Below are 23914 nucleotides of genomic sequence, written 5' to 3' on the forward strand. Positions count from 1 at the left end.
TAATATTGACGTTTTGTAAAAGACAATCCACCCATGACCATCATAGGCTGCGTTTAATATATCTTTACTTATCTTTTCAAAGCTTTTAGAGTATGATTTCAGGGAGATTTTTGCGATATTTCTAACTGTTCGAGTGAGGATATAAAGGATCTCTCGTTGATTCGAGCAGTGTGTGATACGAGGGAGTGTGTAACTATTATTTCTAGCAAAAGGGGTGTCTGTGCAAAGGCTCTCTAGGGACTACAGCAGAAATATTTTAATCTTTCGGTTATTAGGGTTTTTTTTTTAGTACCAAGCTGCTCTCTTCTCTTTAGTTGCCACATAAAGACATACGATGTCAGTGGATTTCAATTAATTTTGAAAATAATCGAAGATTGGGAGAGGTTAAATAAAATAACAATTACATCGTGAAAAACCATTTTAGACATTAAAGACAGGCCGCTGTGGAACGACGAAAAATTTCCGCTTTTACTTTGTAGTAGCTGAATACGAAGGAAGGGGTAGTATTCACAGCCATTACAGTGTTCTCTGAGACTGGGGAGATTAACACAATTAATGTTCGAATACACCACTTATAGTCAACAGCAGCGGGAAAGACACGAGTTCTGGGAATTCCAGAGGGGCGGTGTTCTGGGAAAGAAGGGATAGGTATAAGGATAAGTGCGGGACCCGGTGGGGGTTGAACAAGTGAGAAGGAGAGACGAGTAGGGCAGGAATATTTGAGTGATGACCTGAGTCCAGTCAACTCTGAGGAGCAGCGACCATTAAAGAAACAGTAGAAACATTTGAGGGAGAAGGCAGCATACGTCTGGGCCGGAGGCTGGAATGTATCCTTGAATGACTTCATGCCAATCGGTCTGGTAGTATTTTCTTGATGCGATTTAGGATGTCTGTGAAGGCCTCTGTTCTTCGGTGTTGGCTGGTCTTGTGTCTTCTCTCGTTACTCTTGTTGCGTTCACCCCACCAAGCACCACACTGATCACTTATCCGAGTCCATTCTCCTTGGAACATCACCTCTCTAAAATATCCTCCCCACTCATGTCATTCCTGTAGATGTCGCCTCGCAATAGTTTAAACAGAATATTAATAGCATCGAAACTAACAGGTCACGAAGTACTTACAAACTTCACGGTAATTGTTCCTTCCTTTATATCCAAAAGCAACAACTACAATAACAAGCATCAACCCTCCATTGGGGGCATCACCCCAGCTTCGGAGTTTCAATAATAGTTGGAGACTGAAACACCTTCTGGCCGTGAAGAGAAAGGATAGAAGTTGAAATGTGGTCATAGCAATTTAAGGATGTGCTTTCGCCAGAAATTCTTGATGATATTGAGGTCCTAAATTTGGAGCGACTTTAAGGGCTCTGGTTGCGTGCTGCTCATGTTTAAGGGAAGTGAGATGTAATGATGTTTACTCGATATGAGTAGTGCCTGTGTTTGCTTGCTGTTCAAGAGACAATACTAGTAAATCCTCATTAGAAGATGCTTTCAAAGTCGCTGTCAATGATGTCAGTACGAGTTTAGGAATAATGTCTAATTTGCGTATGGAAGTTACAGGGTTAAATATGGTTAGGAAAGAACGAAGGGTTGTATCATTATTATTTTCAAATTTTGGCACAAGACCATCAAGTTCGGGGGTAGGGTTAAGTCGATTACATCGATCCCAATGCCCAACTGGCATTTATTGACCCTGAAAGGATGAAAGACAAAGTCGATCTTGGCTGAATTTGAACTCAGAACGTAAGGACGGACGAAATGCCGCAAAGCATTTGGCTCGGCGCGCTAACGATTCTGCCAGTTCATTGCCTTTAGTCGAAAGAAAATACTAATTTTATCAAAGGCGGTTATTTGGCAGAATCGTTAACGCTTCGGACAAAATGTTTTGCATTAAATTTTCTGGCTCTTAAATTCCAACCTAAACTTTCATCTCCGCATTTTACTTCTCGATTTTACTTGTTGCGGTTAATTCTGTAAGAGCGGGCAGCAACCTGTTGCCAAATGTTGCCAAAGATCTCACAAGGTCTCTTTCCACGATAATTAACACCGAAGCGCTAATCTCAAAATTCACGCTGTCTCCAAAAGAGCAATTGTCTGAACATGTTCTACCCTCACGTCAATATCAATTTCTCAAGCCTGGTTGTTCGTGCTCCCAATGCCCCTACAACTACTGGGATGATAGTTACTCTCTTCATTGCCCACATTCGCAGAATTTCGTCTTTTAGTAGCTTGTATTTTTCATTAATTTCCAGCTCTTTATCACCCATGCGTGCGTCTCAAGGTATGGCAATATCTATGATTTTTAAGGTGGCGAGCTGGCAGAAACGTTAGTACGCCGGGCGAAATGCTTAGCAGTATTTCATCTGTCGCATCGTTTTGAGTTCAAATTCCGCCGAAGTCGACTTTGCCTTTTATCCTTTCGGGGTCGATTAAATAAGTACCAGTTACGCACTGGGGTCGATATAATCGACTTAATCCGTTTGCCTGTCCTTGTTTGTCCTCTCTGTGTTTAGCCCCTTGTGGGTAGTAAAGAAATAGGTATTTCGTCTGTCTTTGCGTTCTGAGTTCAAATTCCGCCGATGTCGTCTTTACCTTTTATCCTTTCGGGGGCGATAAATTGAGTACCAATTACAATCTAATCGACTGGCTCCTTCCCCCAAAATTTCGGGCCTTGTGCCTAGAGTAGAAAAGAATATCTATGATCTTTGTTTCTTTATTTCTTTTATCCATTATTACAACGTCTGGCCTCTGAGCGTCAATCACTGAGTCATTCTGGATTGTAAAATCTCATAAAATCTTATAATCATTGTTCTCGGTGGCGTCTTTTGGTTCATGTTCGTACCACATCCGTATTCTTTCAAGACTGTACTTCTTACACAATTTCCAGCGAACAAACTTAACCACGTTATCGTGCTTTCGTCATCATTATCATCATCATCACCATCATCATCATCATCATCATCATCATCATCATCATCATCATCATCATCATCATTATCATCATCATCATCATTTCGTTTTATGTTCTTTTGTTATTAAAATTTGATAAGCATGTAAATGTTCTAATTGCTACTTAGATTTTAATTAATGTTGAATATTAAAAAATCTTTTGTTCTAAATATTATAGATTTAATCACACGCCTGGAACAATCATACAAAAGATCAAATAAATTGGAAATTTACCGTGAGACACGCCACTGCTTTGAACAGTTGTCCAGCTGGTTTATGGAGAAGAAGGTTGAGCTTTTTCAGAACCTTATTGTCTTGTTTTTTCTTGATAGAGTTAATACTTTTAACGCGCTTCACTGTAAGAGGGTGAGTGAGTGAGAAAAAGGGAAACAAAGAAAGAGAGAGAAAGTGAGTGAGAGAGAGAGAGAGAGAGAAAGTGAGTGAGAGAGAGAGAGAGACAGAGTTAATTGAGCGAGATAGAATGAGAGAGGTGGGAGAGAGTGTGAGAGAGAGCGAGAGAGAACGAGAGCAAAGGAGAGAGAGAGCAAGAGAGAGAGAGAGAGAGGAGGGCCAAAGAGGAGCGAGAGCGAGAAAGAGGCGAGCAAGAGGGAGAGTGAGGTGAGGGAGGGAAAAGAGGGCGAGAGAGTGTGTGTGAGAAAGAGGGAGCAAGAGAGAGAGAAGAGAGAGAGGAAGGAAGAGAGAAGACAATGAGAGTGAAAGCGAGTGAGATAGAGTAAGAGAGAGAGAGGTAGGAAAAGCGAGAGAAAGAGAGAGAGAGTGTGTGTGAGAGGGGAGCGAGAGGAGATGAGCGTGACAAAGAGAGGAAGTGAGAGAGAGAGCTAGAGGGGAACGATAGAGGGAAAGGGAGAGAGGGCAGGAGAGAATATGTGTGCGTGTGTATGTGAGAGAGAGAGAGAAAGTGTGTGTGTGTGTGTGTGCGTGCGTGTGTGTGCGTGTGTGTGTGTGTGCGTGCGTGTGTGTGTGTGTGCGTGTGTGTGTGCGTATGTGTGTGTGTGTGTGAGAGAGAGAGAGAGAGTGTTTGTAAGAGACAAGATATGTGTGTTTTGTGTTGACAGTAACATTTTGTCATAAGCTTTGGCACTAGGCCAGTAATTTTAGGGAGAAAGAGTTAATCCATAACACAGATCTCAGTACTTGAGTGATATTTCATTTAATCGAACTTGAAAGAATAAAAGGTAAAGGTGAATTCGGCGGAATTTGAACTCAGAACGTAAAGCATTTTGTCTGACGTGCTAACGATCCTACCAGCTTGCCGCTTTTGTATTGGTAGTGACATAGAACAACGGATCCTAACCCTGGTTCCATAGACACCTGGAGCCCCACATAAGTAATACTACTAAGGATCTGTGATATGAGTTCAAATTTCACTATAGACTTTTCAAAAAACCTCGTTTCTGGTGGAAAATTAATTTCAATAATGTCTGATAATTCTTGTTAAAGAGCAGGATCGATAAAGTGGTCACTATCGACTCCTTGTGTTCTACGAGCTACCATGCCAGCATGAATGTCCTTTGGGGGCTAAACCATTTTTCTGCAGGTACTTGGTAACGTCAGGGTGCCAAATTTTGTACATTTTCAAGAGAAGTCGTTATTAGTTGCTTTTGAAGTCAGTTTACCCGGAAAGAAACAATGCGGTTATTAATAAAAGGATTGAAATTAATGTATGCAAGATTTCACAGCTCTGACATCACTCCTTCGTAACCAATTTGCGGACTTTTCAGTCCATCCTCGTATGTGGTTATCCAAACGCTCGATAATCACTGAAACGATTTGGAGTATTAAGAGTGCTGAATTATAAGCGAACTGAATCGGGGAGAGCGTAGTAATTTAAAGCTAAAACACATTACTTTCCATCCGTATATTGATAAGATTACTAGTATTCACCAAACATATTTCATTAAAAAAATTCCGACGATATCAATATAATAGGCGCAGGAGTGGCTGTGTGGTAAGTAGCTTGCTTATCAACCACATGGTTCTGAGTTCAGTCTCACTGCGTGGCACTTTCAGCAAGTGTCTTCTACTTTAGCCTCGGTCCGACCAAAGCCTTGTGAGTGGATTTGGTAGACGGAAACTGAAAGAAGCCCGTCGTATATATGTATATATATATATATATATATATATATATATATATATATATATATATATATATATATATATGTATATATATACACACACATATATATGTGTGTGTGTGTATATGTTTGTGTGTCTGTGTTTGTCCCCCAGCATCGCTTGACAACCGATACTGGTGTGTTTACGTCCCCGTAACTTAGCGGTTCGGCAAAAAAAAGTCCTGGGGGCGATTTTCTCGACTAAAGGCGGTGCCCAGCATGGCCGCAGTCAAATGACTGAAACAAGTAAAAGAGTTAAAGAGTAAAAGAATAATATCACTGAATTCCCGCTGGTAGAATCGTTATCACACCGTACAAAATGCTTAGCGGCTTCCAGGATCGATAAAATAAGTACCAGTTGAACACTGGGGTCGTTATAATCGACATGACTCATATCCCGAAATTGCTGGTCTTGTGATAAAACTTGAAACGAATATAAAACCATTGAATTTTTATTGTTCTTCATCAATTTTGTTAAGTAAAATTTCTTAAATATTTGTTAAGTAAAATTTCTTTAAATATTTCTTTTTCAAATGCAGTAGAAACAAAAGAATAAAGAGAATATTGTTTTTAAATCAAGAACATTTTTCTTATCATACTTTTAATTCTAAATTAGAAATTTGCATGATGGTGGGTGGGGATGGTGGGTTATCAATGGTTCCACGAAAGATTTAATGATAAAAGAAGCTTGCCAACCTCTGATAAAGAGTTTCATAGATGAAAAATATTGAGGTAAGGACTGTGTCCTCCAACCAATGTGTTTCTCAGTACCTGGCGTCAGATTTCCACAGATCGACGGTCAGTGTATATATATATATGTATATATATATATATATATATATATATATATATATATATATATAATATATATATATATATATATATATATATATATATATATATATATATATATACACATACATATATAGGTGTACACACACACACTATATATATATAAAGTTCAAAGATGAGATCAAAGCAGCTGTTTCTGGGAGCTCGGTTGTCCATAATAATGTTTGTTGATTGATTCTAGCATAGGATGAGACGAGCCTCCGTCTTCAAGGAAGAGATCTTACATATGAGGTGTTAAAGGAAATAAGTTCAGAGATGTTCCCTCCTAGGCCAACTTTGCCTTGAATTCTCTCGGAGTCGATAAAATAAAGTACAAGTTAATTACTGGGGTCGATGTAATCAAGTAATCCTATCCCCCGAACATTACTGGTCTTGCGCCAAAAATTTAAAAGAATTATTGTTCGAGATATAGATAGAAGAATCAGTAGGAGATCAAGCAGACTACCTTGTGGTATTTAGGTGGGTCGTCTTACTCTGTGATCCCCTCACTGGATCATCTCACCTACTTGGCAAGCTCGTCAAGATCATAGGTACTTTTCTTTTCCTGACTAAAATGGTACTCCGTCGGTTACGACGACGAAGGTTCCAGTCGATTCGATTAACGGAACTACCTGATCGCGAAATTAACGTGCACGTAGCTGAGCACTCCACAGATACGCGTACCTTTAAAATAGTTTTCAGGGAGATTCAGTGTGACACCGAATGTGACAAGGTTGGCCCTTTGTATTACTGGTACAGCTCATTTTTGTCAGGTATGGAGCAAAGTGAAATAAAGTATCTTGCTCAAGAACACACCGTGCCGCCAGGAATCGAACTCACGACTCTCCGATCGTGAGCTGAATACCCTAGCCGCTAAGCCACGCGTCTTTCTGACTATTGAACAAAGTATAAAGCGTTTCAGTGTTGCCTTCCAGTTTGATAATAAAGTTATCAGTCAAATACTGGGATAAATTTCGCAGAATTACACCAAATTCCTACTAAAAGCGAATTCTGGATAAATGGAGGAAATTGGTAGATAGAGAATTGGTAGAACATCGGGCAAAAATAGTCGTAGAATAGATTGAGTAAAATAGATAGGTACTGTCTGGAGGCTAGGACTCAAAGACCCAGTTACTCAGTTTCTATGGCGTATAAGTAACCAAGATCAGAGTATGGCTCCTGTGTGGGGCGCCAGTCCATTGTAAGGTTACTCATTTTCAGCCGAGTCAGCTGGAACAACGTGAAATGAAGTGTTTGTCTCAAGAACACAATACACCACTTGATCCGAGAATCGAAACCACGACCTTGCGGCTTTACAACACCCTAATCACTAGGTCACACGTCTCCAACAACGACAGAGACCTTATTTCTATATGGTATGTAGGACGCTCCTACGTTGCATTTCCCCTCCCTCATATTACTAATTTAAGGCAGTAGGGTAGATTTGGTTGCTATTCTTGGAAGGTGAACCAACTCGGTAGTCAATAGCTCTATATGGCATTTATCTTAGTAGGCTAATTGACGAGAATTTCCCACCGAGATTATTATAATTATTATTCAAATTAGTCATTATTGAAAGAACAATTCTAAATAAGGAAGTATTTCAGCTATCAAGTTACGTTGTGCATACTAAAACTAGTGAGCTTGTAGACGGTCGCTAGGTCAGCCAAAAATAGTAGTCAAAGTTTCCCATTTTCCATAAATCCCATAGAACCGCCGTGGAAAAATGACATATTTAAATATACACCCATTTTCTACAACGGTACTGTGTGCTTCAAGTTCTAAACGTGATGGTCACAAATGGAACAATGCTGAGCAAATGTCTGAAAGGAGAGTAGAAACGTAAAAGTCACCGCCACGAACATTCTAAACTCTGCATTTAGTTCAGAATTGATTCTGTTTGTTTCGAATATAACAAAATAAGAAAACTGTAGATCGTCTGTATCAGTAAGAATTAATAAAGTAAAGAATGTGTGTGTGTGTGTGTGTGTGTGTGTGTGTGTGTGTGTGTGTGGTGTGTGTGTGTGTGTATGTGTGTGTGTGTGTGTGCATGAAGACATCCATATTTAATACAACCGCATGATATCGAGTATTCATATTTTGTTTGTGATAATATTTTAATTTCCTATATATATATATATACATTCATAAATGAGGGTGAAAAATTAGATATTAATTTAATAATACCATCATTTTAACACCAAGTGGCCTAGCACACACACATACACACACACACATATATATATATAATATATATATATATATATTATATATATATATATATATATATTTATATATATATATATGCGTCTGTGTGTATGTGCGTGCGTGCGTGCATGTGTGTGTGTGTGTGTAGAAAGAAGAAAATATCCGAAAATATCTTGGTACAAGCAGTTAGTATCAAGCATATACACAGCGCGTATAGAGGACATAAAGCAGATTATATTCGTTCAGGAAAGCTTATTTATCAACGTATGTTATACACTGCATCCGATATCGAATTAGATGGTGATTTTGATAAGTTTACCGCCACTATATAACACACGGCTTAGCAACAAAGATTGCTTGCTGTGGTGTTAGTAGTGTTATGGGCTGTGATGAGCTATGTGGTGTTGGTGGAGGGGATTACAGATGAGGTGGACGGAAGTGAAGACTGCAGGGACCTGTGGCACAGCCACGGGGCATACGTGGGCAGGAAACACGTGTGGTCAGTTCGAGCAGAGACGGTAGCGAGCAAAGACGGCAGCGAGCAAAGACGTTTATTTCTTGAGAGTGATCGCTCATTCCGCCGAGGTCAAAAGGTAAGGCCTTTTGTATTTCTTTCTCTCGTTTGCTTCTTTTTTTGTTGTCCTTTTCCTCCATCACACTACAAGCTATTTCGGTCCATAACAAAAAAATAAATAAATAAAAAGAAAGATACGAATGATGAGAGTTGTCCGTATTTCGAACGATATGATCAAACCATTTTGCGGTGACACGGATGTAGTCGCTTGGTTGAAGAAGATGAAGTTGGTGGCGAAGCTCCACGGTATAAACGACTTAGCGAGTTTTATACTGCTGTACTTAGATGGTTCGGTGTTGGCGCTGTACCTAGAAATGGAAGAGAGGGACCAACTTAGCGCGGAGAAAATAGAAATCCGTTTGATGGAGGCCTTTCCTGAGGGAATGTTCGAAGCATACGCTCACCTGGGGAAAGCAAAGTGGACTGGGGAACAGGTTGACGTATTTGCGAACGAACTCAGAAGATTGGCTAAACTGGCGGGATATGAGAGAGAATCACTGGACCGAACGGTTAAATTAGCGTTTGTGACTGTCTTTCCTTACCACATGTCGGTCGAGTTGCAGAAGCTGCCGAACATTAACTCGATGGCGATGGCAGACATTGCATCTCGGGCTCGTGTGCTAGTTTCGTGCTGCAGGACGACGTCGGTAGCACGACTGCAACAACGAAAAGTGACCGAGCAAGGAGCAGCGGAGAGGGGTCAAAGAAAGAACGTGTGCGACCATTCAAAGGACAGTGTTTCGGTGTCAGGGCCTGCATATAGTACGAGACTGCGAGTCACCCTAGCCTGAGGTCATTTGCTACCGGTGACGAGAAACGGGACATATAACCAGCGAATGTCTGCGGGGAAATGATCTAAGGGAGACTACTGCGTCGATTGTTGTCCCTTTGAATCAATAGAGGCACGTTTATCATCATTACCTGTAGTCGACATTCTGATGGAGGGGAAGATGTCGCCAGCCCTTGTGGACACGGGCTGTACGACGACCCTGATGACTCCTGAAGTGATAGAGACGTGGAGTGGAGAAAGCAGTGTAAGAGCAGTCGACGGAAGAGAGGTACACTGTGAAGGCATTACAGATGCGCAGATTGTGGTGCAGGGAACAAAGCTGACGCTGTGAGCAATTGTAGTTGGCCACTTGGTGGACGAGATTGACATGATGCAATCACCCGTTTAGGAGGTGTCACTGTTAACGAAGCCGGTGTAACGTTCGGGTTTGCGAGGAAACCGTGTATAGCGAGACCGTGCATTGGTGAGAACCGTGAAGAAAAGTATGCTGTACACGCCACTGAAGACCAGGACTTTCGGGCTGTCTTCGGTGGCCAGAGGTGGACAGTGGAGTGGCACTGGAAGGGAGAGCCCCCGACGTTAAAAAATAAAGTGGGTTGCTATCAGCATACTCTAAAAGGAAATGCCAGAAGTGAGTTCGAGGGGGAGGTGGAGTGGTGGATGGCATATTGATCCCTTGGGAAGAAGTAGAGAGCAGAGTCCTGCCACTGATGGCGGTGTTACAGCCCACAAAGCATAAGGTCAGGCCAGTGCTTGACTTCTGAGAGATGAACGGCCACGTATCATGTCATATAGGCAGCGAGGTCACAGATGTCTGCGGAGACACTTTGCGAAAGTGGAGGCAGATGACAGAGGCCTCCATGATCGTCGATTTGAAGTCGGCATACCTACAGATGCATTTGGCTGAGAAACTGTGGAAGTATCAGCTTGTCAGGTATAAGGGCCGGACGTACTGTCTGACAAGGTTGGGGTTCGAGCTGAATGAATTCAGCGCCAAAGATTATGGCAACAATTCTCAAGGCCATCCTGGGAAAGGTACACAGTGTAAAAAGGGCCACCAATTCGTACATTGATGACATTCTGGTGGATGAAACCGTAATACCAGCAACGGAGGTCATAGGCCACCTGAAGAGTTTTGGACTGATCGCCAAGCCACTAGAGGCAATGGAGGTAGGAGCTGCACTGGACCTCAAGATATGGAGAGACAAGGCCGGCGCGTTGGTGTTCCGGCGAGGGAAGGAGATCCCCGAACTGGGCACCAGCATGAGTAGACGGGAACTGTTCTCGGTGTGCGAGAAGCTGGTGGGACACTACTCGATTGCAGGATGGCTCCGGACAGCATGTAGCTTCATCAAGAGACGAGCCGAAGGAGTGAAGTGGAACGATAGAGTGGGGGAGAAGACGACCGACATGATACAGGAACTCTTGGTCAGAGTGAGAGCAGAGGATTCAGTGAGGGGCAGTTGGTATGTTCCAAAAATCAAAGAGTGGGATTGTATGGTGTGACGCCAGTAGTATCGTAATAGGGGTTGTCTTGGAAGTGGGAGGCGTCGTGGTGGAAGATGCAGCCTGGCTCAGGAAGACAGATGACTGTAATCATATCAATGTGGCGGAGTTGGATGCCGTGTTGAAGGGAGTGAACCTAGCCTTGAAGTGGGGGCTGCACACCATAGAAATCAGGACTGATTCGGCCATTGTACTTGGTTGGGTGACAGCAGTCATCACCAATGAGCGGTGGGTGCAAACCAAAGGGGCCGCAGAGATGCTGGCAAAGCATCGATTGGGGATACAATATGTCGCCCTGGTCAGGACAGGCTGAGGAGTCGGTGCAACACAGGGCAATATTCAGGTACGAGTGGAGGTATCCGTGTACTGCATCAATGCGATCCGGGGCAGAGGAAGAGCACGCCTTCGTGTAGGTTGGGGAAGAAGTTTGGGTAAAACCCCCAAACGCACGGTGTACATCACGATGGGGAAAGGGAACAATAACCTCCATCAATTCGAAGAACAACGTCTCTGTCGATGGTATGTCACGTCACGTTTTGGATGTACGGAAGATTGTCCATGCCTCAGAGGATGGAACCAGCAGCAGTGGGCAAGAAGATGAAGACAGCAACAGTAGGCAAGAAGATGAAGACAGCATCAGTAGACAAAATGATGAAGCCAGCAGCAGCATGTCAGGAACTCAGGCCAGTCCCGGGGTCGCACGGTGACCACAGAGGGAGCGGCACCCTCCTCCCTGATTGGCTGATTATGAAACCAGTTAAGGTGTGAGTTCGGGAGCGAGGAGAGAGTAGGAAAGCCGGTTGAGTGATCTGTAGATCAGGGGTGTGTGTGGTGTTAGTGGTGTTATGGGCTGTGATAAGCTTTGTGGTGTTGGTGGAGGGGATTGCAGATGAGGTAGACGGAAGTGAAGACTGCAGGGACCTGTGGCACAGCCACGCGGCATACGTGGGCAGGAAGTACGTGTGGTCAGTTCGAGCAGAGACGGCAGCGAGCAAAGACGTGTTTATTTCTTGAGAGTGATCGCTCATTCCACCGAGGTCAACACGTAAAGGCCTTTTGTATTTCTTTCTCCCGTTTGCTTCTTTTTCTGTTGTCTTTTTCCTCCATCACACTACACTTATTATGCAATTATAAATTAAAGGCTGTTGGAAATTGAAAATGCAAATCAGTACTACATACGCTTCTAAGAAAAACTGAATATGTTTTGTGTAACTTAAGTTACGTAACGCACACTCAGCTTTTCTTGGAAACATATGTTGTACGGATTACATTCTCCATTCCCTACATCTATCAATACACACACAAACACAAACGTGCGCGTGCGCGCGCGCACACACACACACGTGCATGCGCACTCACATATATGGTGACAATGAAAATTTACAATTCTTTTTGAACGGTAATTAATGAAATTATTTCAAAATATATTATTCCACGAAACTATAATTACGTATTTTTGATATAATTTTACTAATTACAATACGAAGGCATTGTGTATTTTCTTACTTCCTTTTTTTATTATTTTTTCCTATATCTTGTGACTTGTGTGTAAGATGTTTTTAACTTTGTATGCATGTGTGTATGTATTTGTATGTAAATGGATGTCTGCCAATATCTGCCCGTCTGTCTGACTGTGTGTCTGTCTGTCTATCTATCTATCTATCTATCTATCCATCTATCTATCTATCTATCTATCTATCTATCTATCTATCTATCTATCTATCTATCTATCTATCTGCATACACACACACACACACACATATATACACATATATATATATATATGTAGGTATGTATATGTATGTATGTATGTACATACATACACACACACACACACTCACACACACACACACACACACACACACACACACACACACATATATATATATATATATATATATATATATATGTATATATATATATGTATACATACATACATACCTACTTATATATAAATATATATACATACATACATACACATAAATATATTTATATAAACAATTATAAATAAGAGCAAAAGAAAATAATTTCTCTGCCAATATACTGAAAAACAGACCTTAGATCGTCTAACCACATACAATATTTTTCACTATAAATACACACGCTGTGTATTTATAGTGAAAAATATTGTATGCGGTTACACGATCTAAGGTCCGTTTTTTAGCATATTGGCATAGAACAATTTTATTTCTTTTGCCCTTATATTGCTTATATTTTTACCTTGAAAGGTATTTTAGTATGCTGGCCACCGATAAAATTCTTTCTGAAAAATTTTATCCTTTTATTAGAAGTATACACACACACACACCACACACACACACACACACACACACACACACAAGTACACTTTTCGTTGTCTAATTACCAAAGCTCAGTCCAAGTTGTTCAGCAAGTGCGGTTATTTTCATTTCCTTTCATTTATATATTTATCTATTTGTATATCTATTAATATATCTCTCTGTCTGCGTATCGATTGATATATTTGTAGACTCACCTACGTCTCTGTCTGTCTATCTATCTATCTATCTATCTATCTATCTATCTATCTATTTATCTATCTATCTATCTATCTATCTATCTATCTATCTATCTATCTATCTATCTATCTATCTATCTATCTATCTATCTATCTATCTGTCTGTCTGTCTGTCTATCTATCTATCTATCTATCTATCTATCTATCTATCTATCTATCTATCTATCTATCTATCTATCTGTCTGTCTGTCTGTCTGTCTGTCTGTCTGTCTGTCTGTCTGTCTTATTTACTTTCTCTTGAAAGACGGAATTTGAACTCAGAACGTAACGGCAGACGAAATACCGCTAAGCATTTCACCCGGCGTGCTAACGTTTCTGCCAGCTCGCCGCCTTAATAATGATGATGATGATGATGATGATGATGATGAGGATAATAATAATAATAATAATAATAATGATAATAATAATAATAATAATAATAATAATAATAATAATAATAATAATAATAATAATTGGCATAGAACAATTTTATTTCTTTTGCCCTTATATTGCTTATATTTTTACCTTGAAAGGTATTTTAGTATGCTGGCCACCGATAAAATTCTTTCTGAAAAATGTTATCCTTTTATTAGAAGTATACACACACACACACACCACACACACACACACACACACACACACACACACACACACACACAAGTACACTTTTCGTTGTCTAATTACCAAAGCTCAGTCCAAGTTGTAATTCCAGTACATACAGACCGAACCATCAAGTTCCAGTACATACAGACCGAACCATCAAGGCCAATAAACCAGATATTGTTGTGAAAGACCAAAACAATAAAGTTTGCTTATTGATCGACATGAGCATCCCCTGTGATCATAATATCTCAGCGAAAGAGTTTGACAAGCTCAGAAAATATAAAGACCTACTCATTGAAATTGAGAAAATGTGGCATCTCAAGGCGGTTACAATACCAGTGAACGTAGGAGCACTAGGAATGATCAAGAAGGGAACCGAAAATTATATGAGAATGATCCCTGGCTTACCATCCCTGCAAGAAGTGCAAAAGATTGTCTTAACTGGTACATCACACGTATTGAGAAGAGCATTGTCGATGTGAGAACTGTTGCTGCTCATGTATTTTAATTTAACTTAAAAAAAAAAAAAAAAAATGAACGATCTACTGAGTTTGGTTTAATGGCCTACCAATGTATACTATGAGTTTCTTTGCCCTAGGAGTCGGGAAGACACTCGGCAAGAAATGGAAGCAAATTTGAAAGAAGAAAAAAAAAAGTAATAATAATAATAATAATATACAGCTGGAAAACTACTATGAAATAACCACCATAGGACTGCAAAAATATCTACTTCAGAAGGAAGGAAAACTGATACAAATAGCGTCAAAACACGAGCAAAACAAAAAACTGTTCTCAGTATTTAAGGAAGCTGACAAATACAAACAAGAAATCATACCACCTAATAAATATGAAGAAGAAGATGAAGAAACAACAAAAGCTATAAAACAAATGAAATCCAAACTAAAACTAGAACAGCAAAGAACCATGATAAAACGATGGCAAGAAAAGCCCCTTCATGGTAAATACTGGACTAAACTAAATGCAAAAGAAATAGACAACGAAAAATCCCCGCAATGGTTGAGAAGCTCAGGACTCAGAGCAGAGACAGAGGGATTTTTAATTGCAGCACAAGACCAAAGCCTCCCCACCAGAAATTACCAAAAGCATGTAATGAAAAGAAATATAACAAGTAACTGCAGAATATGTGGAGATGGACAAGAAACAATAAATCATATTATCTCTGGCTGCCCAGTCCTGGCTAAGAAGGAATATATTCACAGACATGACAGAGTTGGAACCTACATACACTGGAAGCTATGCCAACATTATGGAATGACAACAGAAAAAGATGGTATAGGCACACACCAGAAAAGGTCACAGAAAAGGTCACAGAAAACGAGAAAGCAACCATACTCTGGGATATGCCGAGACACACAGATAGAGAAATTAAGGCCAACAGACCAGATATAGTTGTCAGAGATCATGAAGAAAAAAATGTTTTCTAATTGATGTATCAATACCGGCATATGACAACGTGTCTCTAAAAGAAATGGAGAAACTCTCAAAATACAAAGACCTGGAAATAGAGGTAACCAGAATGTGGAATCTAAAAACAGAAACAATTCCTATTATAGTAGGTGCATTAGGCATGATAAAAAAATATTCAGACAAATACATAACAAAAACACCAGGACTTACAAACACATATAACATACAGAAAATTGCACTACTAGGCACTGCACACATCCTACGCAGAACACTTTCCATACAATAACCATCAGAGCATCACAACAAATCACAGCACATACCTAAGGCACACAGAGCTGCGCTCGGTAGTGAAGTGAAAGCACGCTATAAAAATAAAACTACTGAATAATAATAATAATAATAATAATAATAATAATAATAATATAATAATAATAATAATAATAAAATAATAATAATAATAATAATAATAATAATAATAATAATGATAAAGCTGATATGAACCGGTGGTACATGAAGACAGAACAGGGTGGAAGCGACTCAATTGCTGTGGAAGAGTGTGGACATATGGAAAGAAAAAGCCTACTACAATATTTACTGAACAGCACGGAGAAATTACTAGTGAAAAATTATCAGGTGATCAAGTGTAGAATAGGAGAGAAGGATAAGACTGAAATTCAGAGTGCATGTTAAACAGATTGAAGAGAAAATTTTGTATGGTCAGTTTTGGAAAGTCCCGAAGATGTTTGTGGATCAAACTCCTGGGCTTGGTTAAAAAAGAGGCATTTAAAAAAAGAGAAACAAAGAGCCCACTTACAGCAGCTCAAGATCAAGCGATAAAAACAAACAACTTGAAAAAATATTTGTATGGGGAGAAGGTATCATAAAATGTAGAGTGTGTGGTATTTGGAATGAGACAGTGGTACACACTGTTGCAAAATGTCCTTAGATGGCACAGGAAGAATATAAGAAATAGAGGCATGACCAAGTTGTAAAAGTTTTACACTGGATGCTTTGTCAGAAATGGGGATTTGAAGCTGGAGCTACATGGTACGGGTCAAAAGAATGCTGGAGTCGGAGAAATGTAAAATTTTATGGGATTCTCCTATTCAAACGGATAAGAAGCTAGAAAATAATAAACCAGACAAAATAATAATAGACAAGGAAAAGCGAAGTTGCTTACAAATTGATCTATCATGTCCGTTTGATTCCAGTATTATAAAGCGAGAGGATGAAAAAACAAACAAAAATACAATCCCTTAAATTTTGAAATTGCAAGTATTTGAAGTATGAAAACTGTAAAGGTTGTGCTTGTAATAATTGGAGCATTGGGATCTCTAAGTAAAGTTATAGACAAATAGTTGAAGGAGATTGAAATACAATGTTTTGTAGAGCTCCTACAGAAAGTTTGCCTCTTAGGGAGAGGAAAGATTATCAGAAGGGTCTTAAGCATTTGAAAGACTATTGAAAGCTTGTGGATAACTAAGATTACAGGTAGTAACCCGCTACCCATGTAAATTCTACCAGGGCTAAGAACGAACCCGAATCAAATCATCAGCAATAAACTTTTCTACTACAGGCACAAGACCTGAAATTTGGGTTGTGAGACAAATTTAATCGACCTCGAAAGAATGAAAGTCAAAGTCGACATCAGCGGAATTTGAACTCAGAACGTAGAGGGACGAAATGCCGACAAGCATTTTGCCCAGCGTATTAACGATTCTAATAAACGCATATGTAGAGACGCACATATATGTACACACGTTAATATGTGTACGTATTATACCTGTGTGTGTGTGTGTGTGTGTGTGTCTGTATGTAATTATGTGCGTATGGATATAAATGTTTACTAAACTCCATTTTTGTTCTGCTCTGTTGTGTGATATGAGATAAATCTTTTCTCGCAATACACTGCAGTCGTCGCTCATTGCAGCCAAACGTCTTTTTCTGTCTCTGAGGAAGAAAATGCAGATCTACCCGACTAGTTTGAACTCTTGACTGATTCTCCCCAGAGGCAATATAATGTGATCTTCCCACGAGGAGAAATATAGAAAAATAAAACACACACACACACCTATATATAGTAACTAAAGAAAGAGTGTCTGCCGCACCAAACTAATCAAAAGACGGAAGAAAACCACAGAGTTTATATGAATTTATATGAAGTAAAGTGAAGTAAAAATAGAGTGCAGTAGAGAATGAGTGATGATTGGTTTATGGGTATAATTTTGGACATATATCAGTTTATTAAACCTTTTTAGTGAAATATAACCGAGCAGTTACTGCCAGGTTTAAGATAGTTTGAAAGATAAATGGAATAATACTGAACAACTACTGAATATGATAACTTAAAAGAGCAGCTGATGAGAATATATCTTAGAGTGCCTGCTGCGTGGAAAATAAATAGTAAAGGGCATACTGACATAATATAAAGATTCAAGATCTGGTTTTTGTTCCCGACAGTATGCAGAAATGGAGGATATAAAGTTAAATGTTGCACCACTCAAAACAAAATTGAAACACCAGTTACAGAGTTAATATGCTGGCATATGGATCTGTGGTTGTTTAATGCCCATAATCATACATCTTGTATATACTAAACTTCATAGGTTCATATTTGTATGTACTTCATAGAAGAGCCATTCTAGCCATTTAATAACATGTGAAAGCTGTTAAATTCACTTTAAATTAAAATATGTTTCATGAGGTGTCAAAATTTTTGTCGCATAACTGTGACCTGCTCACTGACATAGTCTCACTGCAACTGTTTCCACTACAACTCTTATGGAGAGGGAACTGTCTCAATGACTATGTGGCTGTTATGCAATGAAAAAGTTTGACATCTTATGAAATACATTTTAATCTAAAATTCATTTAACAGCTTGTGTGATATTAAATGATCTTCAAATTTGAGAGGGGTTAGCCGATTACATCGTCTTCAGTGCTCAACTGGTACTTATTTTATTGATCCTGAAAGAGATGAAAGGCGTGGTCGACCTCGGCGGAATTTGAGCTCAGAACGTAAAGATCCGGAATAAACGTCGCAAAACCTTTTGATCGACATGCTCATGATTTTACCAGCTTGCTACCTTTGTATGTGTGTGTTGTGTTGTTAATTGGCTGTTCTATGATGGATTTCCTTCAAGAATAAGTAACTTGCTAAACAGATAGATTTCATTTTATATTTTATTTTAGATAAAATCTCTATATTTAGCAAGCTGTGGAATGGTAAATGTGACAATTACGTCTTTCACAAGAGTTTTAGGGATGGATGTAACTGAAGAGAAACGCATGCAACCGAAGCTAACCACGTATCTTTAGTCTTCGTCACTAGGGACACTATTACATATCACATATCCCATTCATGGAATTCAGTTGTGAATATTAAAGAAACACTTATTTCTATTGTGCTACTCCAACTGTGGCTTATCTTCCTTGTGGTACATTAACTTGACCATTGATAATATATGTATGTTGGTCAATGATGTGTACGAACCATGGATCTTATGGATGGTTGTTTGTTAATGTAATGGCTCGTTCGATCGACGTTTTCACCCTCACAGGGAACTTTCATATCTGCTACGAGATTCCATCGTGTTTATGTCAACGAGGTGAAGGTGCGCGGCTTAGTGGTTAGGGGTATTTGGCTAACGATCGTAAGGTCGTGAATTCGATTCCCGGCTGCGCGTTGTGTCCTTGAGCAAAACACTTTATTTCACGTTGCTCCAGTCCACTTAGCTGGAAAAAATGAGTTATACCTGTATTTCAAAGGGTCAGCCTTATCACAGTATGTGTCACGCTGAATCTCTCTGAGAACTACGTTAAACTACGCTTGTCTGTGGAGTGCTCAGCCACTTGTACGTTAATTTTACGAGCAGGCAGTTCCGTTGATCGGATCAACTGGAACCCACGTCGTTGTAACCGACGGAGTGCCAGTTATGTCAATAACATTTAGTCTCACTGGTGTAAGTTAGTTTGATGTAAATATATGCACCAAGAAGTTGTATTGCTTATTGCTTTCAGATAAACAAGAGCAGCGTGTACCTAACAAATGTTTTGTTGGATTACGGAGCTGAATTAGAAAAATATTTCTGAGTAAACTACATGAATTGGCAGAGACGATAGAACATCGGATTAAACGCCTCGCAGTATTTATCTTTTTATCTTTTCTTTGTTTCAGTCATTAGCCTGCGACCATACTGGAGCACCGCCTTGAATAATTTTTAGTCGAATGATTCGATCCCAGGACTTAATTTTTTGTTAAGCCTGGTACTTATTCTATCAGTTTCTTTCGTTGAACCGCTAAGTTACGGGAATGTAAACACACCAATACCAGTTGTCAGGCGGTGATGGTGAACAAATACCGACACACACACATAGATACAAATACAGTTTCCATTTACTAAATCCACTTACAAGGTTTGGTCGACCTGAGGCAACAGTAGCAGACACTTGCCCAAAGTGTGACGCAGTGGGACTGAACCCTGAACCGTGGGGTTAAGAAGTAAGCTTTTTACCGCACAGCCACGGTTCAGTTTCTTTGCGCTCTGAGTTCAAATTCCACCTTGGACAACTTTGCTTTTGTCCGTAATGAGGCTTCTATCGAGATTCAAATTCTAGCTTAGAATCTCAGCATAAGTGTATTTCTAAATAAGGAATAAATGCCTACGTGAACATGGTTGACATTGGCTGACTTATGACAATTGAAGTGGTAAACTGCGAAGGATGTCGGTGAATCCTCCCACTAAATATCCTTGTCGAACATTCTAGAAATTCCGTTGTGGGGTTTTAAAAATTCAGTGAATTGAAGCCTAGGCAGAGCCAATCAGAAGTTCACAAGGATCTTTTGTCGCTCTGCTACGTGATATGATCTCTCATCTCAACACCTATGTTTCCTTACTGAACGACCTGAGTCAACTTCGTGATAAAGCATTCTCATTCGTTCTACTTAATTTCTTATCAATTCGTATTACTATTTAACATATTATACAGTGAAAATTTGTATTTACTCCATTTGACATATTTGAATGCTGTTTTATTTATTCAATAGTTGTATATATGTAAAGGTAAATGTTAATAGCAGGTAAATAAAAATGTATGTGAACTAACACCAATATTAGGATTAATGAGCAAAATCTTTAGCACGCCGGGCAAAATGCTTAGCGGTATTTCGCCTGTCTTTACGTTCTGAGTTCAAATTCCGCCGAGGTCGACTTTGCCTTTCATCCTTTGGGGGTCGTTTTAATAAGTACCAGTTACGCACTGGGGTCGATATAATCGACTGAATCCGTTTGTCCTCTCTGTGTTTAACCCCTTGTGGGTATTTCACTCGTCTTTACGTTTTGAGTTCCATTTCCGCCGACGTTAACTTTGACTTTTATTATCCTTTAGGGGTCGATAAAATAGGTACCAGTTGAACACTGAGGTCGCTGTAATCAACTTACTTCCTGCTCCAAAGTTACTAGCCTTGCGCCAAAATTTGAAATTAATATTAGTGTGGTCATTACTAATGTAACAGACAGTCTGTGAAATATTCATCAATAATTATTTAACAACTCAAGTGACACACTAAACTTCCTTTAGGGTCTATAATTAAAGCAACAGCCAAAGGTGAAGGATTTGATGTATGTTATAGCATTGAAGAAGATGCCTTGCGGTATTTGTTACGGCTCTGTACGTTCCAAGTTCAAATTCTGCCAGCTGGTAAACGAATTCTTTGAGATACGGCAGAAACAATGACAGCCTAGGATTTATAGGCGCGGGTATGGCTCCGTTGACAAGAAATTCGCCTCGCAGCCACATAATCTCGGTTTCTGTTCGACAGTGAGGCTTTTTGGTAAGCGTCGTTTCTTACAGACTCGCGTCGACCTATGTCATGTAAGTGAAATTGACTCAACGAAAAATGTGCGGGAACTTCTCGGATGGAATGTACTCTTTTACTCTTTTACTTGTTTCATTTATTTGACTGCAGCCATGCTGGAATACACCTCGAAGTGTTTTTAGTCGAATAAATCGATCCCAGGACTTATTTTTAAAGCCTAGTACTTACTCTTTCGGTCTCTTTCACCGAATCGCTAAGTTACGGAGACCTAAATACATCAACAGCGGTTGTCAAGAGGCGAGGAAAACACACACATATTATAGGGAAAAGAAAACAAAACCAAGGCAAGACGAGTATCTCAGGTCATTTAGAATATTTAATTAGAGTAAGTTGAATAAAAAAAGAAGTAAAAGTAATTGATGTCTTACAGCTGTTTCTAGGGTATCCTAGGGAATGGGTCAACACCTATCCCATACTTTGGGTATTCCGTTATCAGAGACAAGGTGCGTATGCAGGAAAGTTCCAAAGAATTCACATTATATAGAAGAATGAAACAGTAGATAGAACAATACACGACGCCTTGGTCTATCCAACTGTCTCTCTCATATTATACACTCATGCAAATAATTTTTCTTACACGCTAACTACTTGATCTATTCCTTCATTCTATTCCTTCACTCAAAATACTGCCTGAATTTATCTGGGATGATACTTAAGGGGCTATACCTTCACGGAAATATGGATAGGCCTCCATATCCTTCGGAACAAGATGAACCGTGGATTTTATCTTCTGTCTTATTCTTCTTTCTACTGTTTTATTCTTCAATATACTGTGAATTCTCAGTCTAGAACTTTCTTGCATACACACCTTGTCTTTGATAACAGAATACTCAGTGTTTGGGGTCGTTGACCCATTACCTGGGATACCCCAGAAACAGCTGCAAGACATTAATTACTTCTACTTTTCATTTTTTGATTCACCTTACTCTAATCAAATATTCTAAAGGACCTTAGATGCTTGTCCTTCCTTGGTTTTGTTTTCCCTTTCTTTTACTATATACCTGCTGACTCGGAAACCTACTACGGATCCCTAGCTCCAGCCTCATATGCGAGCATGGAACCTAACGGATGACAAGTTATAGGACTTATGCTGCGTGCCTATTGGTTTAGATCATCAGTGAACTAAACATATTTGTATATATATACATACATGCATACATACATATATACATATATATATATATATATATATATATAATATATATATATATATATATGTATGTATGTATGCATGTATGTATATATACAAATATGTTAGTTCACTGATGATCTAAACCATCTCTCTTCGCTCTTATACGCCATTTGGTCTCAACTCTCCCCCCTCCTCATCTAACCACCCTCTCCCCCCTCCTCACCTATCCTTCCCCCTCGACCCCTACTTCTTCAGTCCTTCATCCTTTCACCCCTACTCCCCTTCCCTTCTTCCCTCTTTCTCCCTCCCTCCTTCCCTCTGCTCCCTCACTCCCCTTCTCTCTCCCCCTCCCCTCTTTCCCCCCCTCATCCTCCCCTTCCTTCTCCCCCTCCTCTCCTCTTCCCACATCTCCCCCTCTCCTCCCCCCTTCCCCCTCTTCTCCCCTCCCCCTCTTCTCCTCACTACACCACATGACTTTACACATCACATCATATATGATGTGCCATACTAATACATACTAATACATACTAATACATACACCAACCCTATACATACACACGTCCAGACCCCTCATACGCACTTATACTCTCTCATACACACACACACACACACACTTATACATACTAATACGTACTAATACATACTAATACATACTAATACATACTAACACATACACCAACCCCATACATATGCCTGTCCAGACCTATCCTAGGGTCATTCAACCCTATTATCAACCCTATTATCTCCCCTTATTTCGCTCTCGCGTCTCATGTTTGATCTTTGACCTCTGGCCGAAATCAGATCGCCATGTTGATTCGTTAAGTTACTGCACGCATTTTTTTTCTCTCCTTCTTTCTCTGTTTTTTTCTCTCTGTGTATCTTTCTGTTGAAGAGCGTAGGCTCGAAACGTTAAAGACTTGTTTTATTTATATTTCCTGAGCACCATACTAATACAATTGTTTGTTTGTTTTCCACCTGCCTTCGTCTTTTGTCTATTTTCATAAAGCTTCCCGTTATATATAATATATATATATATATTATATATATATATATATATATATATGTATATACATATATACATATATATATATATATGTATACATACATACGTATATATACATACGTACATATATATATGCATACACACATATATATACATACATACATATATATGCATACATACATATGTATATATGTATATATATATACTTACATATATATATGTATATACATACATATATACATACATATATACATATATATGTATATACATATATACATACATATATACATATATGCATACATACATATATATGTATATATATACATACATATATATTTATGTATATATATATATATATATATA

General features: G+C 39.3%; 1 long non-coding RNA gene across 1 annotated transcript; it reads right to left on the minus strand.

Annotated features, from left to right (window-relative positions):
- Positions 1–8771: 8771 nt before the first annotated feature.
- LOC118763515 lies at positions 8772–15209 on the minus strand. Its single transcript, XR_004999275.1, has 3 exons — positions 15199–15209; positions 10337–10342; positions 8772–9071 (listed from the first exon to the last, which is right to left on the minus strand). It is a non-coding gene; the product is annotated as an uncharacterized LOC118763515 (long non-coding RNA).
- Between the last annotated feature and the right edge of the window lie 8705 nt (positions 15210–23914).

This window comes from Octopus sinensis, linkage group LG5 (assembly GCF_006345805.1).
Source record: "Octopus sinensis linkage group LG5, ASM634580v1, whole genome shotgun sequence".
Classification (NCBI taxonomy): Eukaryota; Metazoa; Mollusca; class Cephalopoda; order Octopoda; family Octopodidae; genus Octopus; species Octopus sinensis.